The 25,691-nt window shown below is 42.1% G+C and overlaps 1 long non-coding RNA gene across 1 annotated transcript; it reads left to right on the top strand.

Annotated features, from left to right (window-relative positions):
* Positions 1-790: 790 nt before the first annotated feature.
* Positions 791-25,084, top strand: LOC137208698 (uncharacterized). The gene is made up of 3 exons (XR_010935728.1): positions 791-863; positions 6,345-6,623; positions 19,508-25,084. It is a non-coding gene; the product is annotated as an uncharacterized lncRNA (long non-coding RNA).
* Positions 25,085-25,691: the final 607 nt, after the last annotated feature.

Below are 25,691 nucleotides of genomic sequence, written 5' to 3'. Positions count from 1 at the left end.
GCCTCTCACTGTTGTGGCCTCTCCCGTTGCGGAGCACAGGCTCCGGACGCGCAGGCTCAGCGGCCATGGCTTACGGGCCTAGCCACTCCACGGCGTGTGGGATCTTCCCGGACCGGGGCACGAACCCGTGTCCCCTGCATTGGCAGGCAGACTCTCAACCACTGCGCCACCAGGGAAGCCCGCATCATAAGCACTTTTTTTTTTTTTTAAAGAACAGGAATCTTTTTTTTTTATAGTTTCGTTTGTTTGCTTGTTAATTTTATTTATTTATTTATTTTTGGCTGTGTTGGGTCTTCGTTTCTGTGCGAGGGCTTCTCTAGTTGCAGCAAGTGGGGGCCACTCTTCATCGCTGTGCGCGGGCCTCTCACTATTGCGGCCTCTCTTGCTGTGGAGCGCAGGCTCCAGACGCGCAGGCTCAGTAATTGTGGCTCACGGGCCTAGTTGCTCCGTGGCATGTGGGAGCAACCCATGTCCTGCCATGTCCTCTGCATTGGCAGGCAGATTCTCAACCACTGCGCCACCAGGGAAGCCTCATAAGCATTTTTAATGAATCAATGAGCCTCAGTAGTCCTCCGAGGACTTAGAATTGTGCCTTAATTATAGTAAGTCCTAAACAAATAATAACTGTTTGCCATACACACTGCCAAATGCTTTACCTACCTTAGCTGAATAAATAAGCATACAATTAAGTTACATAAAATGAGAATTGCAAAATTCTAAGAGACAATACTCTGCCTCTTCCAGATGAGGAGCTCTTATTTAATGCCCATGAATTGTTCCTTTCAGTCAAGCCTAATGCAGTTGAAGAGAAGAAAGATGTCAGAATGGGCACAGCGGCTGCTCTCCTAGAAAGAGCACACTGAGTAAGTATGGTGTGTCCGGGTGCCACGGAGTGGAAGGAGAAATTGTCGGTTTCTCAGGAGCAATGTATGCAGAGAAAAACATCACAAGGGAAGAAAATACAAATTCCTAGGACTCACCTCTGCCACTTTGAAACCTAACGCCTAAGTTCAGAAAACTTTATTCTAATTAAATGCAACTTCATTTTAATTCACTGCAAAACTTTCATCCAACTCTTAACGTTTGAATTTTAAGATTTCACTCTTTAGTATTGCTATTCATGTTACTATTCGCGTTTTAGTTAAAATGATAAGAGTGCAAATCATTTGTTGGACTTTCTTGTGGGGGGCGGATGGCACCATCTGGGAAGTTCCATCTTAATGGAATTTGGGAAATACGAGAAGCTGAGCTGGTGGTGTCCACGGCGGAAAACAATAATGCTTTCCAGTGGCAGCTCAACTGACATTATTACTAAAAGCTTTACATGGTGCTTCATATATAATTCAGAAATAATAATAAATTGGAGTTGGACTTTTGGCTCCTCTCCCAGATTAAATCCCTTGAGTGTTTAATGTTTATCTTATAGAAGACACACAAAGAATTCAATTTTAGACCTGTATATTTATCTAAATGCAGTGAGTGACCACTTTTTGTCTGTGTGTGTGTGTGTGTGTGTGTGTGTGTGTGTAGGGAAAAGTAAAAATGTGCTTCAGAGCAAAATACAGGAAAAGTCATTAAAGTAAAAATTCAGGATTGGGACTCTGTAATATATTTTGCTAGTAGCAGCATAGCCCAATAAATCAGGTCTATTTGTTTAGTTTCTTTATAATTGATTTTCCATATTTTTCAGCAAGCCACAAAAATTCATCTTTCAATATGTCTGTTTTTATCTATGACCTTCTATGGGAAGAAATTACATGTGCCCGTATTTTAAATTATTTTCCCTCATGAAATTTTCATGGCCTTACTTGCAGATTGCTCTTCCATAAAAGGGCTCATTCATTTATTCACCCATTGTTTGCAAACGCTTTACATTGGAGTCCCATTGATTAGCTCAGTGTCTGACATATAGTGGCATTGGATACATATTTGTTGGATGAAAAAATATTGTCTGCATGCACGCAACATCGTTTTGAATGTATTTCCTAAGCCATGGTCACTTGAGATGCTCATTTTCTTTCACTACATGTTCTCCCTTTCTTTGATAGTGAAAGAACTTTTACCTTGGCTCTGCCTTTAGAAAGAAGGGACTTTCCCTCTCCTTGCCACCATTCCCCCTTCTTACTGGTTGGAATGTAGACAAGGTGTAGAGCCATTGTAGACAGATAAAGGCCATGCTCTGAGGATGGCAGAGTCACAGGTGGCAGGTGCTTGGATCCCTGCTCTCCAGCCCCACACACTGCATCTGTACCATTATGTGAGAGAGAAATGAACTCCCATCTTTTTAAAGCCATTGTTATTTGGAGGTGTTTCTTATGCAGCAGCCGGATCTGTCTTTTAACCATACTGTTCTCAAGGCACTTAATTCTAGAAGGGGTTAGAAGTTCTCAAATAACCATAATATAAGCCAGGATGTGAGAAATTCCATGAGAGCTCAGTAAATGCTCTGAGGGTTTGGAAGAGGGAGGGTCCACATCCATCAGGAGAGCAAGTCAGGTGTGCTTTAGATACTAGGATATCTGAATTTTGAGAGCAGCATTACTCTAGTATCTGATGGCCATGGATATTCTTATTCATGGTACCCTAACTGCCTGGCTTACCTTGTCTGTCTGGCACAGAGTTGCCACCTTCAGACTTGGGAAAAGCAGACAGATATCCCTGAGGGTCTGGGGTGATGGGTGGTGGTGTCAGTGTGCACTCAGCCTGCACCAGGACAAAGAGGCCGACTGAGCTTTCTCTAGGTAAATGAATTACAGCCCTCGCAAATTATCGAGGTGGTCAGGAGGTTTGGGGTCAGACAAATGTTGGGGTTTAGATTCTGCCTATACTACCTCCCAGCTGTGAGCAAAAGACTGTAGGAGCTGAGATCTGGCTCTTTGGGTTCAAATCTCTGTTCCACCAGTTAGGACCTATGTGACTACAGCAATTTGTTTAACCTCTCTGTGACCTGATTTCCCGTGGGATGAAAGTACCCACTTCTTAGGACTGGTTGAGGAGTGTTGAGGAGATTAAGGGAGAACTCCTGATGATATTGTCTTTTTCTTTAAATTAATCAATTATTTATTTATTTTTAGCTGCGTTGGGTTTTTGTTGCTGTGTGCGGGTTTTCTTTAGTTGCGTCCAGCGGGGACTACTCTTCATTGCCTGCATGGGCTTCTCATTGTGGTGGCTTCTCTTGTTGCAGAGCACGGGCTCTAGGCACACGGGCTTCAGCAGTTGTGGCATGCAGGCTCAGTAGCTGTGGCTCATGGGCTAACAGTGAAGGCTCAGTAGTTGTGGTGCACGTGCTTAGTTGCTCCGCGGCATGTGGGATATTCCCGGACCAGGGCTCGAACCCATGTCCCGTGCATTGGCTCGAACCCGTGTCCCCTGCATTGGCAGGTGGATTCTTAACCACTGCGCCACCAGGAAGTCCAATAATATTGTCTTTAACACATATTTAATGTTTAGTATGTGCCAGGCACACAAATATATTTATATATTTATTTAATGTATATAAAGAGAATAGTGTCTGGTATATAGTAACTACTCGATGAATATTACCTGTGACTGTTGTTTTTAATGACACAACTTCTTGTGATTTAATGGCCTCAGTTTTATGCATGTGTAAAACAAAGGTGATAATACTAATCTTCTTGTCATAAAATTAGGGTCATAAGATTATGTCTATAAAGCACTTGCAAAATGCCAGGTTTTAACAGTAGGGTCAACACATTATTAAGCACTTTTTGAAGTAAGTCTCCAAAGTATATTTCCCCGTACATTTCCTATGTACTTCTAAGGCAAATAAAGAGACACGCAGTTTTGTTAAGTGCAGACTTGAGGGAGGGAGGAAGCCATGGGCACAAGTGAAATAGTAAGTGTCTGGCTAAACACCCTGCTGCACTGGCGATCTTTGTAAGGATTTTGCGGCAAAGATACAGAGAATTTCAGTTGGTGTCAGGGGAGGGAAATAGGAGTAGCTGCCCTTTATTGAGGCCTTCTCTGTGGTTCACCACAGCCCTGGGAGGTGACTGTGTCCCTTCTGACGGTCAAGAAAAGTGAGGTTCAGAGAAGGTAACCCAGCTGGCCTGGAACTTACTGTACACACCCTCTGAGTTACCGTTCAGTCTCGTTCTGGCTGAAGTGCCAATAGCAGGGCCAAGGAAACAGGCAGGAATGGTGGACGGTGAGCTTCACTCACCTGGAGGTCCCTGCCCACCTGTGGGTTTCAGCAGACCCCCCCCCCCCGCCCCTCTGACAGCCTTCGACTGTCCCACAAGGTGCCCAAGCGAAATAATCCCAGACCCTGTGATGATCCCTTGGGGGCTATTCCCCTGGATCTTCCAGGCCCTGGTCATCTCTCAGTCATTTAGGGATAAGCACCTCCTTTCCCTCCTCAGCTAGAGTGGGAGAACTCTTACTGTGGTGTCTCCCACATGGGGCACACACAGTCTCGTGGTGTCACTGGGAGCATTGCAATCATAGGGAAGAGCACTCTGAGTTGGCCACACTTTTCCGGAGCTCTTTGAAAGCATGGCTCTCTTTCTCTTGCCTTTCTGGGTCTCTGGGAGGGTTGTGATGGACTGTGAGGACCCTCTCAGTTCCTAACCATTCTCTCTGCCCTCCCTGTGCTGTTGTTTCCTGGCTTTTATGGCACAAAGGACAAGGTAGAAGGTGCCCAGGGTTCCAGGTGGGACAGGTGACGCTCGTTCTCTCCACTCTGGGATTTCTAATCCATCTGGGTCTCTGCCAGCAGATTTCAGCACCTTGTCTTCTGGGAGCAGACCCCAAAGCCAGACTGTTTCGGTTCCCTTCCTTCCTCTCCAGCGCTCTGCCACCCTCCTTTTCTAGCTCCAGGGTAAGAGAGTGCGTGAGGGCTGCGGAGGGCACGGGACGGGGAACCGCTTCTGCCAGGCGGCACCTCTTTTCAGATTTTTTTTTCTTTTACTTGGACTGTGCCCTTTGCACTTAGAAGCAAGTAATTTGTTGTCTCCATTCTCTGGATGTGACCTGATCACAGCCCCGGGACATGAACATGGGCCACTTTTCACGATCCAAAGAGACTGTATAGAGGGAGCCTGGGGCCAAAAGGCGTGATTCCTATCTCACAAGATCATCCTGCTGCATTTCTTTGCTTGGAGTGTGTATGTGTGTGTGTGTGTGCACACGCGCGCGTGTGTGTGTGTGTGTTTCAATTCTTCCTTTGCCTCACGGATCCTTAAAATGATGAGACAGATTCCACCGAGTCCCGCAGCTTTGTACAGAAACGAGTGTGTCTATATATGTTTCTCTTACTTTGTAACCAGTAGGAATTTTTCTGTGTTAAAGAGTTTTGGAGGCATTTTCCCAAGAGCCCACAGGCCATCTTTCATACCAAACACATTCGTCAGAGCTTTATAGGATGTAGGACAAGCCCCAGCAGCAGGTTTCATGAGTGAGGGTAGTGCATCGTTCAGCCGTATCATCTAGTGCAAGTTTACCATACACTTTTTATCCAGAATCTACTCTAGATAAAGCCATGTGAAACTCCAACAGCCCCTGACTGGGGGATATCACAAAATAGGACTGCTCTGGGGGGATTTGCTTTTTACTGATGGTCTGTAGTCATCTTCAGTATATGCTTTGAGTCGCAGATCTGAACACAGTGGCTGTGGACATTTGGGACAAGGAGCAGAGCCTGATGAGCCCTACATTCCTGAGCCAGTTGCCTCTAAAGCTTTACTTCTGTGCCCGTCTTAATGCTGAGATTCTGTTTGAAAGTTGTCACTTGCTGGCCATGTCGACAGAGGTTGTCACGAGACGGATAGCTGCGAATGATGACCTGTTATAGGGGGACACAGGATTTGAAAGTCACTGGCGTGGGGCAAGAGGAGGCCAATGGGTGCTTTCCGTTTTAATGAAGATCTTTAGCAGTGAGAGGATGAAGCTGAGAGATGATCTAAGGTACAAAACGTACCTTAAATTTTACTGTTAATGTTTATTATTTTCCCCAGATAATAAAAGTAGAAAATTTGGAGGATACAGGTAATTATAAAGAAGAAAGCAATTACCCACCATTCCACCACCCAGAGCTAAGCTTTTATCTATGCACATATTCCTACATGTAGCATATATTATATTATATAAGAATATCTTATACTTAATATTTTATAAATATTTTATATAGAGAAATTTTATAATGATGAAAGCGATGCAGGCTTGCTGTAGAAAACTCAAGCAGAGCAGACCGTGTAAGCCAGCAGTCTCCCCTACCACCTCCTGGAGGGTCAGCGTCAACATCTGGTGTGCATCCTTCCAGATGTTTTGTCCACACATGTACTCTCTGCAAATTATTTTATTCACTTATCTATTCTTTCTCACAGCCACCTGGCCCTAGATTTCCAATATCTTCTTCCAGTTCCCTGTGCTGGTGCCTGACTGGCTCAGTTAACGAGCTCACCACGCTGAACAGACTGAGGCCACTGGTTCCATACCCAGCTAGGGCCCTTTGGAATCATAGCCCATACGGGCACTCCCAGTGGCCTGGCCACCGAACATGGATGGGCTGGTTTCCAGGGCATGAGAAGAGAGCAAAAGTCCACTCTCCTTTCTGGGAGAAAGAACTTCTCACGGGGATGTCTGTAGAGGACCCCAGGAGCAAGGTAGGTCCCCCACCCCCGTCCTCCCTGTGCACGGCCATCGTGCTCAGTAATTCCCACCCTGTCACAGCGATCCTCTGTGTGGTGATTGTGTCTTGCTTAGCAGAGGCTACCTGCAGTTAAGTTGATTTAAAGAAATGAAAGATATGTTATGTCTCAACGTTTGTAGCTGCACATTCGTATGTATTCCAAACTTGTACAGCTTCTCAGAAACTCTAGAAAGGTAGCTTCTGAGTTGACGTCTAACGTGTCTGAAAAGTATTGGTGGTGTCTGGAAGCATGGGGAAGTTGGACAATCTAATATCTCCTGGTAACACATTGTTTACAAACATTACCCACCTCCTAAGAAGGATGGTGGCAAGTGTTCATGCTGGCTTGGCCACTGACAGAAGAACGGGTGATTCCCAGCGCTCTCTTAATGCTGTCACCAGCTGGTGACTTTCTCTCTCTCTCTCTCTCTCTCTCTCTCTCACTGCCCCCCGCCCCTCCCCACTTCCCCTCCCTTCCTCTCTCTGACATGCTGGAGGGTAGTGTAGTTGGAAATCCACATTTTTCTGTATGCTCTCCCAATTTTTAAATGCAAGCCATTAACTTAATTTTCCAAAACTCCATGCAGGTAGAAAAAACCCGCATCTGTGGGCTACATTTGGCATCTATGGCCCTGCAGGGCTAAATTCCACCCTACCCTTCAAGTTACATTGTCTTTTCATAATTTCAAAAAAATCTCTGAAATCCCAAAGTCCTTATCTTGCCTATCTCATGGGATTTATAGGCCAATCAGCTAAGTAGTTATTTATATTCAACACCCTTTAGCTGACTCTTTAAGAGGATTAAGGGGCTGACTTTAAAACACTTAAAAGGTGGCTGTTTTGGATATACTTTTAATGTATGCTAAAGGGATTTTGGTTTAAGGAACAAATTCTGTGGTTTTGTAAAGAGAGGCTAAATGGAAATTAAACTTATTATAGAAATATCAGTGAGCATGTTTACCTTCCTATAATATAAATTCAAGCCTACACTGATTTAAGAGTGTTATGATGCTATCTATCTCTTTGAACAGAGTAAAATGGTAGTATACATGACAAAGTTGAAAGGTTGTTCAGTTCTTTTTTCCATTATTAGAGTCTAAAGCTCCTTTTTCTATGTGGAACAAAGATGTCAATTATACAGAAAAACATCAGACGCTTTCCCTATTACCTGCTCCCCAACCCCCATATCTTTCTCTTAGTTGCGGCACGTGAGATCTTTGTTGTGGCATGTGGAATCTTTTAGTTGTGGCATGCAGAATTCTTAGTTGCGGCATGCGGACTCTTTAGTTGCGGCATGCAGGATCTAGTTCCCTGACCAGGGATCGAACCTGCGGCCCCCTGCATTGGGAGCACGGAGTCTTACCCACTGGACCACCAGGGAAGTCCCCCTCAGTACATTCTAAACTGCCTGCAGGGTCCACAGGAAATATATTGTGGTCTCCAAGCTGTCAGTACTAACTACTGATTTATCTATTTTCTGGCTCATCACCTTTCTCTTCGGAGCGATTAATCAGCTCTCAGGACTCTAAGAACTAAGAGTAAGTCTGATTCTGTAAGATGATAAGAAAAATGAGTGAATGGTATTTGGCGATAGTTGCTGGCTTCACTGCTTTATGTTCTTGTCACTGGGGTGACACGCTATGATAAAATCCATTTCTTTTATGGGAATTTTTTTTTACAGGAGTCTGGAGGCTCCATGTGTCAGTAACTCAGTTCCCAGATCAGTGGAGACCTTGAATCTGTGCCCCTCTATTGAACAATGGGAAGTTTCCCTTCCAAAGTCAACTCGAATATCTGACAATTAGAAAAAAATTCTAATTTTGGGGGGGTGGGTAGAGCTTAATAATATCTAATTCCGAATGATATGCAGTATTACATTTAGCGTAAGGACAAACCATACATTAGAGGGTCACAAAACCTGTTCCTTGGAACCATATTTATTTTTTCACAGTTCTTCATGACAATCAGTTGTGGCTTAAAAGTCACAGATGGTTGGGCTGAACTTGTGCTTGCACTTTTCTTTATTGGTAAAGACGTTCTCTAAATACAAGTTTCCTATCAGCATCCAATGAAGACTTTCTTGTTGCTCTTTTAACTCTATCATAGTTCTAGAAGTCACAGGTTTTCAACTGCAGTGTGTTCCTACTGTGATATATATTGCCACTAATATAACAAGAAATGATCTTAGGAGATATATGAATGCTTTTTTAAATTTAAGTGGCTATATATTTATTTTAAGGTAGTTGAAAAAAATACAACTAGCACACCAAACCAGTGAATTCAGATCTTATATCATTCTTTTGACATAAAGTAGATGATTTAAATGAAATTATTAAGTAAATAATGGTTTGGGTGATACACGAATACAGCAAAAATCATATGGATGGGGCTTCCCTGGTGGTGCAGTGGTTAAGAATCCGCCTGCCAATGCAGGGGACATGGGTTTGAGCCCTGGTCCGGGAAGATCCCACATGCCACGAAGCAACTAAGCCCATGTGCCACAACTACTGAGCCCATGTGCCACAACTACTGAAGCCCACACGCCCTAGGGCCCGTGCTCCACAACATGAGAAGCCACAGCAATGAGAAGCCCGCGCACCACAACGAAGAGTAGCCCCCGCTCGCTGCAACTAGAGAAAGCCTGTGCGCAGCAAGGAAGACCCAACGCAGCCTAAAAATAAAAAATAAAAAATAATATGGATGGTTCGGAAATGATTGAAGCATGAGAAACTGAATTAATGAAGTCTCACTGGGTCTGTCAGCGTGATACTATCTTTTAACTTTAAAATTTCAATCAAATTAGGATTAGATGGACCTCAAAGGTTAACATAGATAATCCTAATGATTTAACATGGAGCCTGAAAAGAATAAGTCAGTTGTTGAGCTTAGCTTCCCGTTTTACCATCTTGCATCTTAGGTTCTATTGTTGTAGGCACCTTATGTTATATAATAGTGTACCCTCTGGACTCCTGACTCTACCACTTAATTTTTGTGTGAACTCAAATTTATTCAACTGCTATGAATCTATTTCTCTCACCTGTAAAATGGGGAAAAAATAGTACCAGGCTTGGGAGTTTCTTCTAAAGATTAAATAAATGAAAACACATTAAGGATTTAGGCTGTTACCTCATGAAGCACTGAATAAATATTAGCTATTATTATTTTACGTTTCTGAAAGGTGGTGTAAATATAGTGGTTTACACCTAAAATTTCATTTATCATGCCACAGAAGAGTCTATTTAGGGACTCCCCTGGTGGCGCAGTGGTTAAGAATCCACCTGCCAATGCAGGGGACATGGGTTCGATCCCTGGTCCGGGAAGATCCCATATGCCATGGAGCAACTAAGCCCGAGGGCCACAACTACTGAGCCTGCATGCCACAACTACTGAAGCCCGCGTGCCTAGAGCCTGTGCTCCACGGCAAGAGAAGCCACCACAATGAGAAGCTCGTGCACCACAACGAAGAGTAGTCCCTGCTCGCCACAACTAGAGAAAGCCTGCACATAGCAACGAAGACCCAATGCAGCCAAATAAATAAATAAATAAATGTATAAAAAAAGAAAAGAAAAGAAATGCTTGGTGAGCCCCGTTGTGAAGCAAAGAATTACTGTGAAATGTACTGCTTTTTAAGATCTGTATTTTTGGATGGAATGGGTTGAATGTGAGGCTGTTCTTGGAAACATTTAAGTCCTATAAGATTTGACAGGCATTTCTTTTCACTGGTTCTCACTATGACTTGGCACAAAGAAAGTTACTTCACATGGTAATGTAAATTAGCTCAGGATTCTTGAAGGCAAATATTTCAAACAGTATGTGTAATACTTTAGGATGATAGTCTGTATATCGAGAAAAAGAACTACATTTCTCCTGGGAATCTTTTAGAGGAACGCTAGATTAGGGCGCTTGAAAATGAGGTTTTGGTTTCCATTCTCTTTAGCACCACCTGAATAGGATGCAATTTCATTCTTAAAAAAGTTTGTAAGATATCAAATTTTTTGCAGTTAAGCATGTTATATATTCTTACCTGGGAGAGTATTTTTAAAAATCTGTTTATTACTTGCTTGACTTTATGCTTAATCTTTTTTTTAACTTTTTATTTTATATTGGAGTGTAATTGGTTAACAACGTTGTGATAGTTTCAGGTGTACAGCAAAGTGATTCAGTTATACACGTACATGTATCTATTCTTTTTCAAATTCTTTTCCCATTTAGGTTGTTACATACTACTGAGCAGAGTTCCCTGTGCTATACAGTAGGTCCTTGTTGGTTATCCATTTTAAGTATAGTAGTGTGTGCATGTCAACCCCAAACTTGAAGAGTTTTTTGATTGTAGCTGTTTAGGTAGGGCTACATGGAGAATTGTAGAGTTTTTAGAGTTGGACGAAGCCTGAGGTATTGTTTTTCTTTTTTTTTTTTTTGCGGTACGCGGGCCTCTCACTGTTGTGGCCTCTCCCGTTGCGGAGCACAGGCTCCGGACGCACAGGCTCAGTGGCCATGGCTCACCGGCCCAGCTGCTCCGCGGCATGTGGGATCTTCCCGGACCGGGGCACGAACCCGTGTCCCCTGCATCGGCAGGCGGACTCTCAACCACTGTGCCACCAGGGAAGCCCTGAGGTATTGTTGAGTTATCTTCTTCTTCTTGTTCTTTCTTTCTCTCACAGAGCTGTACAGAAGTTCACCAACTTGTCCAAATTGCCCAGCTTGGTAGTATTGAATAATTCTTTTAATTTAGTACCCCGTGCCCAATTCTGTTTAGATTCTTCACTCATTAAGCATCCAAAGCCTAAGTTTCTTTGTCCTGTCAATTCCTCACAAATTTATTGTTTCTTCCTCTAAAAAGTATAAAAGCTGCCTGCTTTGTCCACTTCTTAGGTCCCATTTCTATAAGACCTTGATGTGCACAAATTAAAATTAGTTTCTTTTTCTCCTGTTAATCTGTCTTGTGTCAATTTTACTATTAGTGCAGCCACAAGGACTCAAGAGGGGTAGAGGGGGAAATTTTCCCTCCCCAACAATGCATAAAGGTGAGAGAGCCTTAAAACCATGGAGAATTACCTAGACACAGGACCTAGATGGCTGAGGTGTTCAGGAATTTTCTTTTCCTAACTGACTCTGGGTGAGGGTGGAAAACTCACCCAGTGAGAATCTGGGGGCAAATAAGTGTTAGAAAAATTATCCTGGTACTTCTTTTCATGAAGAAACAGAAAGGTTCTAGCATGCTAAAAACCAAACCCCTGATTTATAAAGGGGTTGAATTCTACTTTGCTATTGCAAAGAAGAAAGGATAAAAATATCCATTTTGAATAAATCTCTGCGTATTGTGCCCCATTTCTCTCTTCCTCTCTTGCCTGCAGGTGTATGGTCCCAGCAGCCTTGATTAGTTCCTGATGCTCGCTTTGTTTATTTATCTTGAGCTCCACTCTGTACCTCTCTCTGGGCCCAACTTGTTTGATATATCATAAATATTAATGAGCTAACCTTTCCTACTGAAAATAATGAAGAGGAGGAAGTATTTGGGTCTTCTCTCTGTCTCTAAATGTCTCCCCAAATGAGTCTCAATTCACCAAATAGAGGCTTTGGATTAAAACAAGCCGTTCTTACCTATATGGGAAAAGGATCCCCAAAAAAGTGGATATATATATATATATATATATATATATATATATATATATAACTGATTCACTTTGTTGTACACCTGCAACTAACACAACATTGTAAATCAACTATACTCCAATAAAAATAAAAAACTAAAAACAAAAACCAAGAAAACCAAGCCATCCTTGAGACAGTTCTGAAAAGGGAAGTATCAGACACTCACTTGTTAGTGTGAAATACTTAGATTATTTTTCTTCCAATACCAAGTTGAAAGCTACACTTAGGAAGAGATTTGTCTATTTTTGAGTGGGGAAGGGGTCGTTGTGGCTCATAGGGGAGCTTTTGGCAGTTCAGAATGCACCAGAGAATTGCTGGTGGTGCTGGTATGCTGGCGCTGGGAGGGGGTTGAGGAGGCTGGTGATTTAGCCCAGCGTAAGTTTAATTAAGAAATAATTGTATGGACATTATAATTTCTGCTCCTTTGTATTTATTAGATCCTATGTATAGTAATCCTGTGTGTTTATTAGAAAATCCTCCTGAAATAGCCTTGTGAGACTTTTGTCCTTTCATTTAGAGAGCTGTCTGGTGGGGAAAAAATGATGCACAGCAAATTAGAGGTTTGCACAGGGAAGCTTTTGCCCTGGCCAGCTGTGCCATTAACCTTTCACCTGGTGGCTAATTGCCTGTGGATCTCAGAAGCTGAAGCTAATTAGAAATCTCAGTAAATGGGACATTCTGAAAGTCTTTAGGAAACTTTTGGTTCCCTCCCTAGGCAAATTTTGCTTACATTTACCTTTTTCTGGTATGAAGGAAAGTATGATCTAAATGTCCTAACATAAGTAGATCTCCAAGATATATTAAGTCAACAAGATAAGTTTCAGGACTAAGCCTTAAGTATGACACACACACACACACACACACACACACACACTGCTATAGATCCTCTGTAAGTAAATACTTGAATATATGTATGCAAAGTAGCTGTCTCATGAGGTTGTTATGAAGATTAAAAAAAGATGATGGGTATAAAATTCCTAGAACAATGTCTAGCACAGTGTAAATATGTCACAAGTGTTAGCTATTACTATGATGTAATGCATTTAGAATGACTTGTACTGAACTTGTAGCCAAACTTGTAACAGTGGGGTGGGGTAGGTGGATGAATTGGACTGTAGCCTGATCTTTAATGTTTCAATACTTGTGCAATAAAGAAATATGTTCACAAATTACTTGTAGAATTAAAAAGGAATTTAATAGATCTTAACATAAAAGCAGATATATTGAATAAAAATTTAAGAGAGATATCACAAGCAGGGCTGCCATGGGACCTGGGCAGAGGGGATCCTGCCTTGAGCCCCGTGTTCTAGAGAGTCCTGCATCTCAGAGAACACATCGGCAGCTCTGTCACTTAGGAACTGGTACCCAACATGGGTATGGTATGATTTAATGCTAATTAAAAACCCAAACACCTGCTTTTGTGACTAGCTCCATTCAGGCCCCAGGGAAATGCTTCTCCATGCCTCTTGCCCTTGAACAAAGGCAGCTGCCCCCAAAGGCTAGGAAGGGTGAGGCTTGTGCTGCTGCCTGTGTGGGAGCTGCTTTGTTGCCTAAGGATGATTTGAGCAGCAGAGCAGTGAGGTAAAGAAGAGACAATTTAATTAATTTATCTTTAATTAACTTATAATGGATTCTTGCATAAAGAGTTATTGTTTCCCAGTAGTGCCAACATTCGTTTTCTTGCTTCTCTTTCTGTTCCAATTCTTGCTTCCAGAGGTACTCACAAATTAGCGCAGTATTTGCAGTAGTTATGCACGGCAGCTGAGGAATATTCTGCAATATTAAAACAATGCATATATTCTTGAATTTGTATATACGGAGGTCTAGATATAACATCATGAAGCATGTCTATTTTTTATATAGGCAACTAGATGGAAATTGAATGCTAGAATTATGAATAGTTTTACTTCTATAAAATATATTTAATATGCTTTGATTGCATTTTCAAAAAATCAAATGACTAGTTTTAAGAACTTTTGACTTAAAAATTTTATCTTCATTAATTAAAAGTTTTATTTTGTCTGTATATACCCTACTCCCCCACCACTTTGGAATGTTTTTATTAAAAAACCCTATTTTGAAACCATAAAAATAATTCTAATTTTCAAATTTTAATGTTTTCTTTTAATTAAATCAATTTTATTGAGATAAATGTACATAAAATAAAGTGCAGCAATTTTAATTGTGGTGAATTTTATGAATGTATACAAATAACCACCACCAAGATCAAGACAGAACGTTTCCATCACGTCCAACTTCCTTGTGCCCTTAATTGTCAATTTCTCTCTCTACCTCAAGCCCCAGGCAATAACTGATCTGTTTCTATCACTATAGATTTGATTACATTTTCTAGAATTTAACATTATATGGAATCATACAGGATATATGTATTTTGTGCCTGGCTTCTTTCTTCCTGCATAATATTTTTGAGATTCATCTATGTTGTGTGTATCAGTAGTTTGCTAATTTTTTTTTTTTTTTTTTTTTTTTTTTGGCCACGCCACACAGCTTGCAGGATTTCAGATTTCAGTTCCCTTACCAGGGATTGAAACTGGGCCACGGAAATGAAAGCCCGGAATCCTAACCACTAGGCCACCAGACTCCCAAGTTTGCTTATTTTAATTGCAGAGTAGTAGTCTTTTGCATGGGTATACCAAAATTTGTTGATCTGTTCACCTATTGATGGCTATTTGGGTATGATGAGTTTTGAGCTCTTGTGAGTAAAGCTACTTTGAACATCTGCATGCAAGTTTTGTGTGGACATATGCATTCATTTCTTTTGGGTAAGTAACTAGGATTGGAATTTCTGGTTCTTATAGTATCTGGTATATTAACTTTATAAGAAGCTGTCTTATATCATTTTACACTCCCATCAGCAATGTGTAAGTGTTAAGTTGCTCCACATCTTTGTCAACATTTGTTACTGTCAATCTTTTAAAATTTTAGCCGTTTAGTGGGTGTGTAGTGGCATCTCATTGTGATTTTAATTTGTATTTCCCTGATGATTAATGTGCTTATCTGCCATTCATATATCCTCTTTGGTGAAGTGTCTATTCAAATCTTTTGACCATTTGTCTTCTTCTTATTGAGTTGTAAGGGCTCTTTTATATATTTGGGGAGATATAAGTTTCGTAAATATTTTCTTGCAGGCTGTGGCTTATCTTTTTATTGTCTTAAAGTGTTTTTTGAAGCAAAATATTGAATTTTTGATGCAGTCCCCTTTATCGATTTTTTAAAAATGGTTTGCTGTATTTTTTTAAAAGATGTATTTATTATTTATTTTATCTTATTTATTTTGGGCTGTGTCGGGTCTTAGTTGCAGCACGTGGGATCTTTGTTGAGGCATGCGGGATCTTTCCTTGTGGTACGCAGTCTTCTCTCTAGTTGTGGCGTGCGGGTTTTCTCTTCTCTAGTTGTGGAGTGAGGGTGCCAGAGCGCGTTCACTCTGTAGCTTGTGGCACACGGGCTCTAGTTGAGGCGCAGAGCTCAGTAGTTGTGGTGTGTAGCTCAGTAGTTGTGGCATGTGGGCTTAGTTGCCCCGCGGCATGTGGGGTCTTATTTCCCCGACCAGGGATCAAACCCAAGTTCCCTGCATTGTAAGGAGGATTCTTTACCATTGAACCACCAGGGAAATCCCTTGATTTTTAAAAATTTAAAAAACAGTTCTTGCTTTTTGTGTCTTAAGAAATCTTTGCCTAGTTTAAACCCTAAAATTTTCTTCTGTGTTTTCTTTTATAAGTTTTATAGCATTAGCCTTCATATTTAGGTCTATGATATGTTTTGAGTTATTTTATTCTGTGTGGTCTGAGGTAAAGTTTGAAGTGTGCGTTTTTTTTTTTTCTTTGTGTATGGATGACCAACTGCTCCAGGATCATTTCTGAAAAGATTGTTCTTTTTACCCATTGAATTACCTTGGCAACTTTGTTAAAACCCAACTGATCATATATGTATATGTCTAATTCTGAACAGTATTTTATTTCATTGATATCTATGTTTATCCTTTTGTAAATGCTACTCTATCTTAAATGACTGAAGTTTGGGAAGATACTAAACAGGAGAATAAAAAGCCTCAGGGACCTCAGAAATAAAACTCGAATGAATGAATGACAAGTGGCCAGTGTGTACTTTGGGGCATCCCAAATCACACTGATGATCTCATTTGCAGTGAAGAGAATTTCTAGTCTGGGATTAAACCTTCAGGTAAGTTTTTCTATAAGGGGGCTCTGTGACATCCAAACTCAGGGGTACCTGTGTATTTAGGGACACCTAAAATAAATCAAACCTTAAACAATGACACTGAGCTTGGAGATATGAAACGGCAGGAAGTGAGTGCTTGCTGCCCATCAGAGGTGATGTGTTAGGGGTTAAATTGCAATCTCTCTGCAGGACTCCTTATCAAGTAAAGAAAGATGGAGTAGGCATCCCTCTTGCTGATATGAACAGTAAAAATATTTATTGCTCTGTTTACCAGATGCCTAGGATCCAATTCTACGGTCTTTGATTGACAGTGTGACCCTTACCTGTGATGCATCCCAGTTTCAGTGGATAGGACAACATAATTGTGTATTTATTTGCCACCTGCCTTCCATAGAAGCAGGTTGAACTCAGGAGCTGAGTACAAAGCTGAGTCAGGTCAGAAGGGCATCAGTATTCATAGTCTGAATCTATTTCCCCAGAGCACATGGTCTATTTCAGGAGACAAAGACATGATTAACCAAGCTGGCCGCTGGTTCCTTTGGAAAACACAGAGCAAGAGTGTCACGGCAGGGCACACAGGAAAGGTGGGTGGGTCACATGATACACTACTTGGCAAGTTATCTGAGCCTCAGCTGTTCCCTTCCCCAACATCAACATGGGAAATGGAGCATTCACAACCATTTTGTTCCACTTATTGAAGCGTGCTAACAGATTTTTGTTGACTTGAATTGTCCTGCACTGCATTCCTTCACCAATCAATCCATTACACAAAATTCTACCCTCCCGTCTTCAAGTGGCAACGTGGTAGCACAGTTAACAGGGGCCTTGTTCTTTAGAGCAGAGTCCCATTGTTGCTTGTGTCCTGTCCTATCTTATCTAGCCTTCCCTAGGCGCATGTCTGGCAGATGAGGGTTACCATTCCTGAAAACTATCTTTTGATTGTTATCAATCAGTTTATTCTGAAGGCATTTCCGCCCCCCATTTTTTGTGAAATTGATTAAGACTGGCTAAGTAAAATTAGGAAACATTAAAACTCTGAGCGAATCATGGTGAAAAAAGAACCACCAAGTAGTAAATTTATCTTAGAGTATACTTCCAATGAATTTATATCTCAAATGAAAAATAATGTGTAGCATGAGGTTTTCCCCTAAAATAAGAAAACTTCGTATGGATGTGCATAGGTATGTGTTTGTATAGGGTGTGTGTGTGTGTGTGTGTGTGTGTGTGTGTGTCAAAGCAAATCAAACTACTTCAGTCCTTATCTAAGGAATAAAACTGTTCAAATTGCAGTGGCTTGTAAATTCCTGACTTTGGAAGAAGGAATCTGTACTGTCTTTGGAAGAGGGAATAAACATTTTCTGCAATGCAAGACCGTATTCCATTCTCTTCACCTATAAGAAATCCAGCCAAAATTATGACAGTGTATGTTAATGTAGTGGCCGCTGTTCTTGCCTGCCTGGCCCCCTTTACCCTCTTCCTCTGTTAATGGACCACCTCCCCCTTCCTTGGGGTACAGCCCTTTCTCCCCTGCAACCGTAATACTGGGGGCTGCCCTTCATAGTACTCCACCTTCCTGACCACTGCAGTGGGCACCTGGTCAACCTGGGCCCTGCATCTCTGTATGAGTTTCCCAGGGCTGCTGTAACAAAATGTCACAAACCAGGTGGCTTACCATAACAGAAACTTACTCTCTCACCGTTAGAAGTCAGAAATCAAGATGTTGGCAAGGTTGGCACCTTCTGGAGGCACTGAGGGAGAATCTGCTCCACGCCTCTCATGTAGCTTCTGGTAGTTGCTGGCAATCCTTGGCATTCCTTGGTTTGTAGATGCATTACTCTAATCTCTGCCTCTGTCATCACATGATGTTCTCCCTGTGTGTGTATATCTGTGTCCAAATTTCCCTCATCTTATAAGGACACCAGTCATTGGATTAGGTCCCATTCGAATCCAGTATGACCTCATCTTAACTTGATTAGATCTGCAATGACCCTGTTTCTAAACAAGGTCAGATTCACATGATACCAGGAATTAGGACTTGAACATGTCTTTTGGGGGACACAATTCAACCCACCACACCTTTTTTCCCATAGTGATTTGTCCAATGATAAGCATGGTACCCAAACTGGGTACCATGAAGGTTCTAATTGGAGCTTTGGGGGACATTCTTGCTTTTTGCTTGAGAGAATCGTGATGGTGCTGCTGGCCATGATGATTCCAGCCTGGGGAGAAACTTGTCTGAGAGAATGGAGCCCAGGAGTAGAGAAAAGCAGAGAGAGGAGGAGACAGTCTTGACAATGTTCAGATCATTACATCCAGACTCACCTTTCCTTGGTTTGCTCACATGAGCCATTAAACATGTTTGAGGACTTCCCTGGTGGCTCAGTTGTTAAGAATCCGCCTGCCAATGCAGGGGACACGGGTTCGAGCTCTGGTCCGGGAAGATCCCACCTGCTGCGGAGCAACTAAGCCCATGTGCCACAACTACTGAGCCTGGGCTCTAGATCCTGCGAGCCACAACTACTGAGCCCGTGAGCCACAACCACTGAAGCCCGTGTGCCTAAAGCCCGTGCTCTGCAACAAGAGAAGCCACCACCATGAAAAGCCTGTGCACCGCAATGAAGAGTAGCCCCCGCTCGCCGCAACTAGAGAAAACCCGCGCACAGCAACAAAGACCCAACGCAGACAAAAATAATAAATAAATAAATTTATTTTAAAACGTGTGAGATAATTTTTCAGTCATTCACAACCAAAGGGCCCTAAATAATACAATTTAAAGATGTTCTAAGATTTTGTGAGGAAGGACCCTAAAATGGAAACGCTATCTCCCAGAAAGCGACTTAGCCAAGTTCACTCCAATGTGCCTGTGTTTACTTGGCAGGTAGTGACGTGTGCATGAAGGGACAGCTCCCACCTTCCAGGCCACGTGGAGATGCCCACTTGCTCTGGATCGCCACAGTAGCAAGCACAAGCTCTGGCCTCATTTCATTTATTTTTCTTTTCTTCTCACAGGCTTAATCTGACCCTCTATCATTTTAATATGAATTTACGAAAGAAAACTTTTCTTGAGTTCCTAAGAACAAAGGAAAAATGTGGAATGATGTGCTTTTCCCAGGATGACAGAAGGAGTGCTGTAATAACACGTGAGTATCTTGTCCAGCTGCCTGATCCATTGCAAGCATACAAAGGTCACATTGCAGTATCACTGAAAAACTCTCTGCCATAAAGTGACATTCAGCAGGCAGGAGGCTGGCCTCATGTGGCACCTGCAGGACACTTTTGGCTGCAAATAATAACTTAAATAATAAGGAGCTTCTTATCTTACATAACAAGAAATGCAGACATAGGTCTTCAGTGAAGTCATCAAGTCTCTGTTGCTTCCTACCTTTCAGCTCTGCCATTCTCAGCTTGTTGGTAATATTTCTCCCCATAGTTGCAAGTTAACCTTGGGAGGTCTGGGTTCTGAATGCAACAACATTCAGAAAAGGGGAGCAACGTTTTCTCCCTTGCATGTCTTTTTATTGGAAGGAAAACTTTCTGTGAATCCCCCCATTCCAACCCTGGACTTTCCCCCAATCCTAACAGCCATGATGGAGTCTCATATTCAGGGTTGTACCAATTGCTGCAGAGGGAATTGGTTTCCCACTATGGTTTACGAATCAGCATTCACCCCTTGGGGCTGGGGAATGGCCTGTGAAGCCCAGGACACTCAATACCTGAACAAAACTGGGGGTCTGTTAGCAAGGAAGGGGCAGGGGAAAGCATCAGGATCTGCCAAAGCACTTGGACGCCATTGATGGACACTCCAAATGCCCTGATGTCAGTCTTACCCAGCAGGCTGTCCCAGAACAACTTGGGGTAAGTGGTGCATGAGGAACTGGTAAAATATTAAAACTTACTTAGTGTTTCTTAGAAGGAAGTTGATAGTGTTAATATTTAATATACTATATTTAATATAATATATTAATATAGTTTATTTATATGATATATTTCTATAATCATATATTTTATGTATTAATAATACGTGATATATCATATATTTAATGTATTAATATTTAATATACAAAAAAGAGGGCTCAAAATGAATGAACTAACCATTGAACTTAAGTTAATAGAAGAAAAGTAGAATAAACTCATAGGAAGAACCACAATGATGGAAGTAATAGCATAAGAACAAACATTAACAACATAGAAAACATTAGAATAACAATAAGAATAGGAGAACATTTTTATAGAGAGGATCAACAAAGTCAATTTGTTTCTTTGAAAAGGCTAAAAAATTTTCAAGCTTTTCGTAAGAATGATCTAGAAAAAAACAAGAGGAACACAAATAGTATCAGAAATGAAAAAGATTATAAATGCAGACATTAAAATGTAATAAAATAATATAAACCACTTTAAGTCTATAAAAATGAAAGTTTAGATGAAACGGAAAATTTGTAGAAAGGTAGAGCTAACCAAAATTGATTCAAGAAGAAATGTGTACTGGATAGGCTTATGATCTAAAGAAACTGAACCATTTGTTAAAAATCTTCCCCGAAAGGATATTCCAGATGGTTTTTACTAGCAAGCTCTATCAGATATTCAAGAAACAAATAAATCTAGTTTTATACAAATTATTCCAGATATAGAAAAAGTGGGAACAATCCTCAACTCATTTTGAAAGTTGGATAACTTTGGATAAGGACTGAATGGGAAAGGAAAATCATTCATAAACATAGTTATAAAAATCCCAAAGAAAATATTAGCAAAATCCTTTATCAATTAAATGTGTAAATCATGAACAAGTTGGGTTTGACTTAACATTATAAAATAATATAAATTATCATATTAACAGATTAAAGGAACATAGTTTTAGGATTATCCCAACACATGCCAAAAAAAGCATTTGATGAAACTTCTGTTCATGGTAAAAAAAATTCTTAGTGAACATAAGACTGACGATGCCAGTTTGGCCGGCCCATTGGCTAAGTAGCAGTTTCTCAGGATGTTCCCTGATGCTCTATTGAAAGCTGACCACAGAACTCCTCTGTCCTTTGGGGCTCCTTTCCCGAGTTTCAGCTTTGTGCTGTTGTGTGAAAGTCTTGTAAATAAAAACAGGCACATGCTATATATACTGTTCTCATCCTTACTTAGTTCCATTTGACATACTTACTATAGACATATTTTCTCTTCAATATGCATAGATCTACTGCACTCTAATAGCCACATAGAAATCCATTGTATATAAACCATAATTCATGAACTTTGTTAAGAAAACATAGTTCAGCAGCCTGAAGACTGAGGGCAACTCTTAATACATACAGAATTATTATTGAGTTGGATGGAATGAAAACCATATAACATAAAAAACTGGACATTCTGGGCTTCCCTGGTGGCGCAGTGGTTGAGAATCTGCCTGCCAATGCAGGGGACACAGGTTCGAGCCCTGGTCTGGGAAGATCCCACATGCCGCGGAGCAGCTAGGCCCATGAGCCACAACTACCGAGCCTGAGCGTCTGGAGCCCGTGCTCCGCAAAAAGAGAGGCCGCGATAGTGAAGAGGCCCGCGCACCGCGATGAAGAGTGGCCCCCGCTTGCTGCAACTGGAGAAAGCCCTCACACAGAAACAAAGACCCAACACAGCCAAAAATAAAATAAAGAATTATTCTGCCTTCCTCACTGAATTACTTAAAAAAACAAAACAGGGCTTCCCTGGTGGCGCAGTGGTTGAGAGTCCGCCTGCCAATGCAGGGGACACGGGTTCGTGCCCCGGTCCGGGAGGATCCCACATGCCGCGGAGCGGCTGGGCCCGTGAGCCATGGCCGCTGAGCCTGCGCGTCCAGAGCCTGTGCTCCGCAACGGGAGGGGCCGCAACAGTGAGAGGCCCGCGTACCGCCAACAAAAACAAAAACAAACAAACAAAAAAAACTGGACCTTCAGTAGATTTCCACCACCTGAGGAAAAATTTGGGCTCCTCTGGGCTGTAAAATCATCACCCTGTGAATTGAGATTTGGGTGAATGTGACAAAAGCAACTTTTGAAGGTCATCTTTCTGTATACGGGTCCAAAAGTGAGGAGAAGGTATTCAGCAGTGCTTCTGGGGATGTGACCCAACAGAGAGAATGTGACTACAAAGTCCATAAACCCGAGGTGCTTTTATTCTAGAAAAATCTATAGTCACTCCAACTACCCGCCCCCCATCCCGCCAGGAAATTTGTTGGGATGTTTGTTTTAAACAATACCGTCTGTGACTCCCAGTTTGGTGGACTGACTGTGGGGCAGGAAGGGCTGGCCAGGCACCTTCCAGAACAAAGGGGACCTGGCTTGGGGGGGAGGATGGGAGGTCGGGGGTGTGAGAATGCAGGTCACAGGTTCATCACTGCACTCTTTGGCAAGTGACTTGGGCTCTCCTGGGCCTTCTTTCCTCTTCTTTAAAATGGGCAGGATGGTGTTTGTTAAATGGTGTTTGTGAGCCTTAAGTAAGATAAGTTTCCCTGCCAAAGAAGGGTGGATTTCAGAATATAGCACACAGCTTGCCGTTTGGGGAATGTGTTATTCCAGGGAATAGTTTTCAAGTGGAGTCAGACTGTGTCCTTCCTTGTGTTCAGGGGTTGCACTCAGCGTGATAATAAGGAAAGTATCATAAAGTAATTTCTGGGTTAACCCAGCTGTTGGCCATTCATTTTTCCTTTTTGCTGGGTTGCCCCCTCTAAGACCCTCCTCAAACCACCAAGCAGCAGTGGGGCAGTCACTGGAAAGTGCCCAGGGGAGACTGGGAGAGGACTCTAAGTACCTCCCTCACCCCATAAACAACTTAAACAACCTGATTAGACATTTCTATTCTGTCCCCCAAATCTCTCCTCTCTTGCCAGTAGGGGTTTCTCCCTCCTTGGGCAGAGCTCAGCCTAACTGGCTCAACCACGTAAAAACCTGCGGTTAATAGACCCTGTCCTCACCTGAAATCAGTTTGGCAACCCTATCCTTTTACTAGAGCATAACCTTAGGGCCTTTACCATACTGGTCCATGCCAAATTCTTAGCAAAACATTTTTTCCACAAGAGAAGATGTCGTGCCAGTTGCTACGAGATTCTGTTTTCCCTCCATATTTTTGCATCAGCAACATTGTCGTGGGCATGTGAAGCTGGCAGGAGCCTCTTCTGTCACTGCCAGACTCCTGATAATGTTGCATGTGTTGCCTTGGCCACCTCTGGCTTCCTCAGTTATGTGCAGCTGCTACTGGCTACATGCAGATCCCTCTTGGGCCATGTCCAAGCTCTTCACAGCTCCCTCCACCCTTTCCAAGCACTCGCCCTGGTGGTAGGGAATTCAGTGCGGAGGCTTGAGTGCCTGTGTGATGGGGCCATTGTAACTCCAGGACCCAGCGCTGCACCTACCCAGGAAAGCTACCCCCAAATTTTTGTGGAACAAATCCATGTATATCCATCGACTACCGAGTGTTATATATTACCCTCCATATAACCTTCTACACTTTCTTGCTGTGGAAGGGTGTATTAGTTTTCGAGGACTGCTATGACAAAGTAGCACAAACTGGGTGGCTTAAACAACAGAAATTGTCTCTCAGTTCTGGAGGCCATGAAACTGAGCAGAGCCCTGTAGGGGTTTTCCGGGTACAAAAGCCCTTCTGTGTTGCCTGTTTCTTGTTTGTAAAAAAAAGCCTTTAGTCTCCTAGGCTTTCCCTGAGTTTCAGAGAGCAGGCTCAAACAGTTAAGTAATTAGCGAAGTGAGGGAATACAGAAAGGGAAATCAGTCAAGCAAGAAAAGTAATGATAGCTTAAACAATAGTTCAGATAAATAAAACATAAATTAAATGAAAAACTTAAAAAAATTAAAAAATAAAAAATAGTTCAGATAATGAAACAGAGTCCTGCCTCCCCCTCAAGGGATATATATAACAATCTGATGCTTATCTTTGAGTTGTTCTGCAGAAACTAAGACACCCACCCAGGTGGAGGATGGTGACTGCATGCTGACCACAAGCAGGCAGACCCCAGACTGGCTGGAACCAGAAACTGATGATTAAGGTTCCTGAAACACCACCCTGTTACCTCACCACCAACCAATCAGAAGAAAGTCATGTACCCTGCAACTCTCACCCCAAATGTTGCCTTTAAAAACCCTTCCCTGAAAGCCGTTGGGAGTTTGGGTCTTTTGACAACAAGCTGCCTGTCCGCCTTGCTTGACACCTGACTTCATTTTAACTAATTACATCTGCAATGAGTCTAAGTCAGGTCACATTCTGAAGTACTGGGGTTAGAACTTGAACATAGGAATTTGGGGGTCGGGATGTCATTCAACCTATAACAAGGGTTACCAAGTGGTATAGTTCCTTTCCTTTGTTCTCAATTCTGTTGCTCTTTCTCCATTTATGTTAGAAGAGGTTGAAACTTACATAGATTTCTTTGAAGTATGGACAGAACTTTCCTTGAGGAGGACCAAGGAAATGTTCCTCACCTTAACAAACCTTATAAGAATTTTGGGTTGTCTCTGAATATGACAACTGAGGCTAAGAATCTTAGTGATCACGTAAATCGTGCTATTTCATCTCGACCTTGTGTATCTGTGAATAAACGATATTTTCTCTTTGGAATCAGTGAACTGTTGGCACCTCATTTTTAGCTGTGTGACTTTAAGTAAAATGTAGTGCTGTCTTGTGACGGGATGGACACAGCTGACACAACGTTTGTTAGAAGAAACCGGAAACGATAGAAATGGCAAACCTTTTCTCTACTGCTTGCTCAGACAGACGCTGCTCTAAGCACGGGACTCATCCAACCGCCCCCAACCCCACCAGAGGGCTGCTGTTAACAATCATCCCATTTACAGGTACAGAGACCATGCACACAGAGCGGCCAGCAGATGGCGCCAGAGCTAGATTTGAATCCAGGCAGCCTCATTCCCACCTGGGAAGGCACGGGGTGATTCTGACACTGTAACCAGGCTAGAGCTTGTATGCCCGTGGCAGCTACAAAGTAAGTTTGCAGCAAAGTAAGGGTTTGTTGCAGGGCGCCGAGCAAGGGAGTGGGAGACAAGCCTCAGATCCATTCCAACTTGTTCTTTGAGTTAGGGGTTTTTTTTTTTAAAGGGAAAGAACAAAGGGGCTGGGATTAATCATGTCCTGTGACATTTCTTTGACATTCCTTATTTGAGGTTTTGGAGTAAAGATGTCTGTGGTTTACGATTCTCTGGCGGGGTGG

Source organism: Pseudorca crassidens, chromosome 16 (genome assembly GCF_039906515.1).
Source record: "Pseudorca crassidens isolate mPseCra1 chromosome 16, mPseCra1.hap1, whole genome shotgun sequence".
NCBI lineage: Eukaryota > Metazoa > Chordata > Mammalia > Artiodactyla > Delphinidae > Pseudorca > Pseudorca crassidens.
This window is presented reverse-complemented; position numbering and strand designations above follow the sequence as displayed.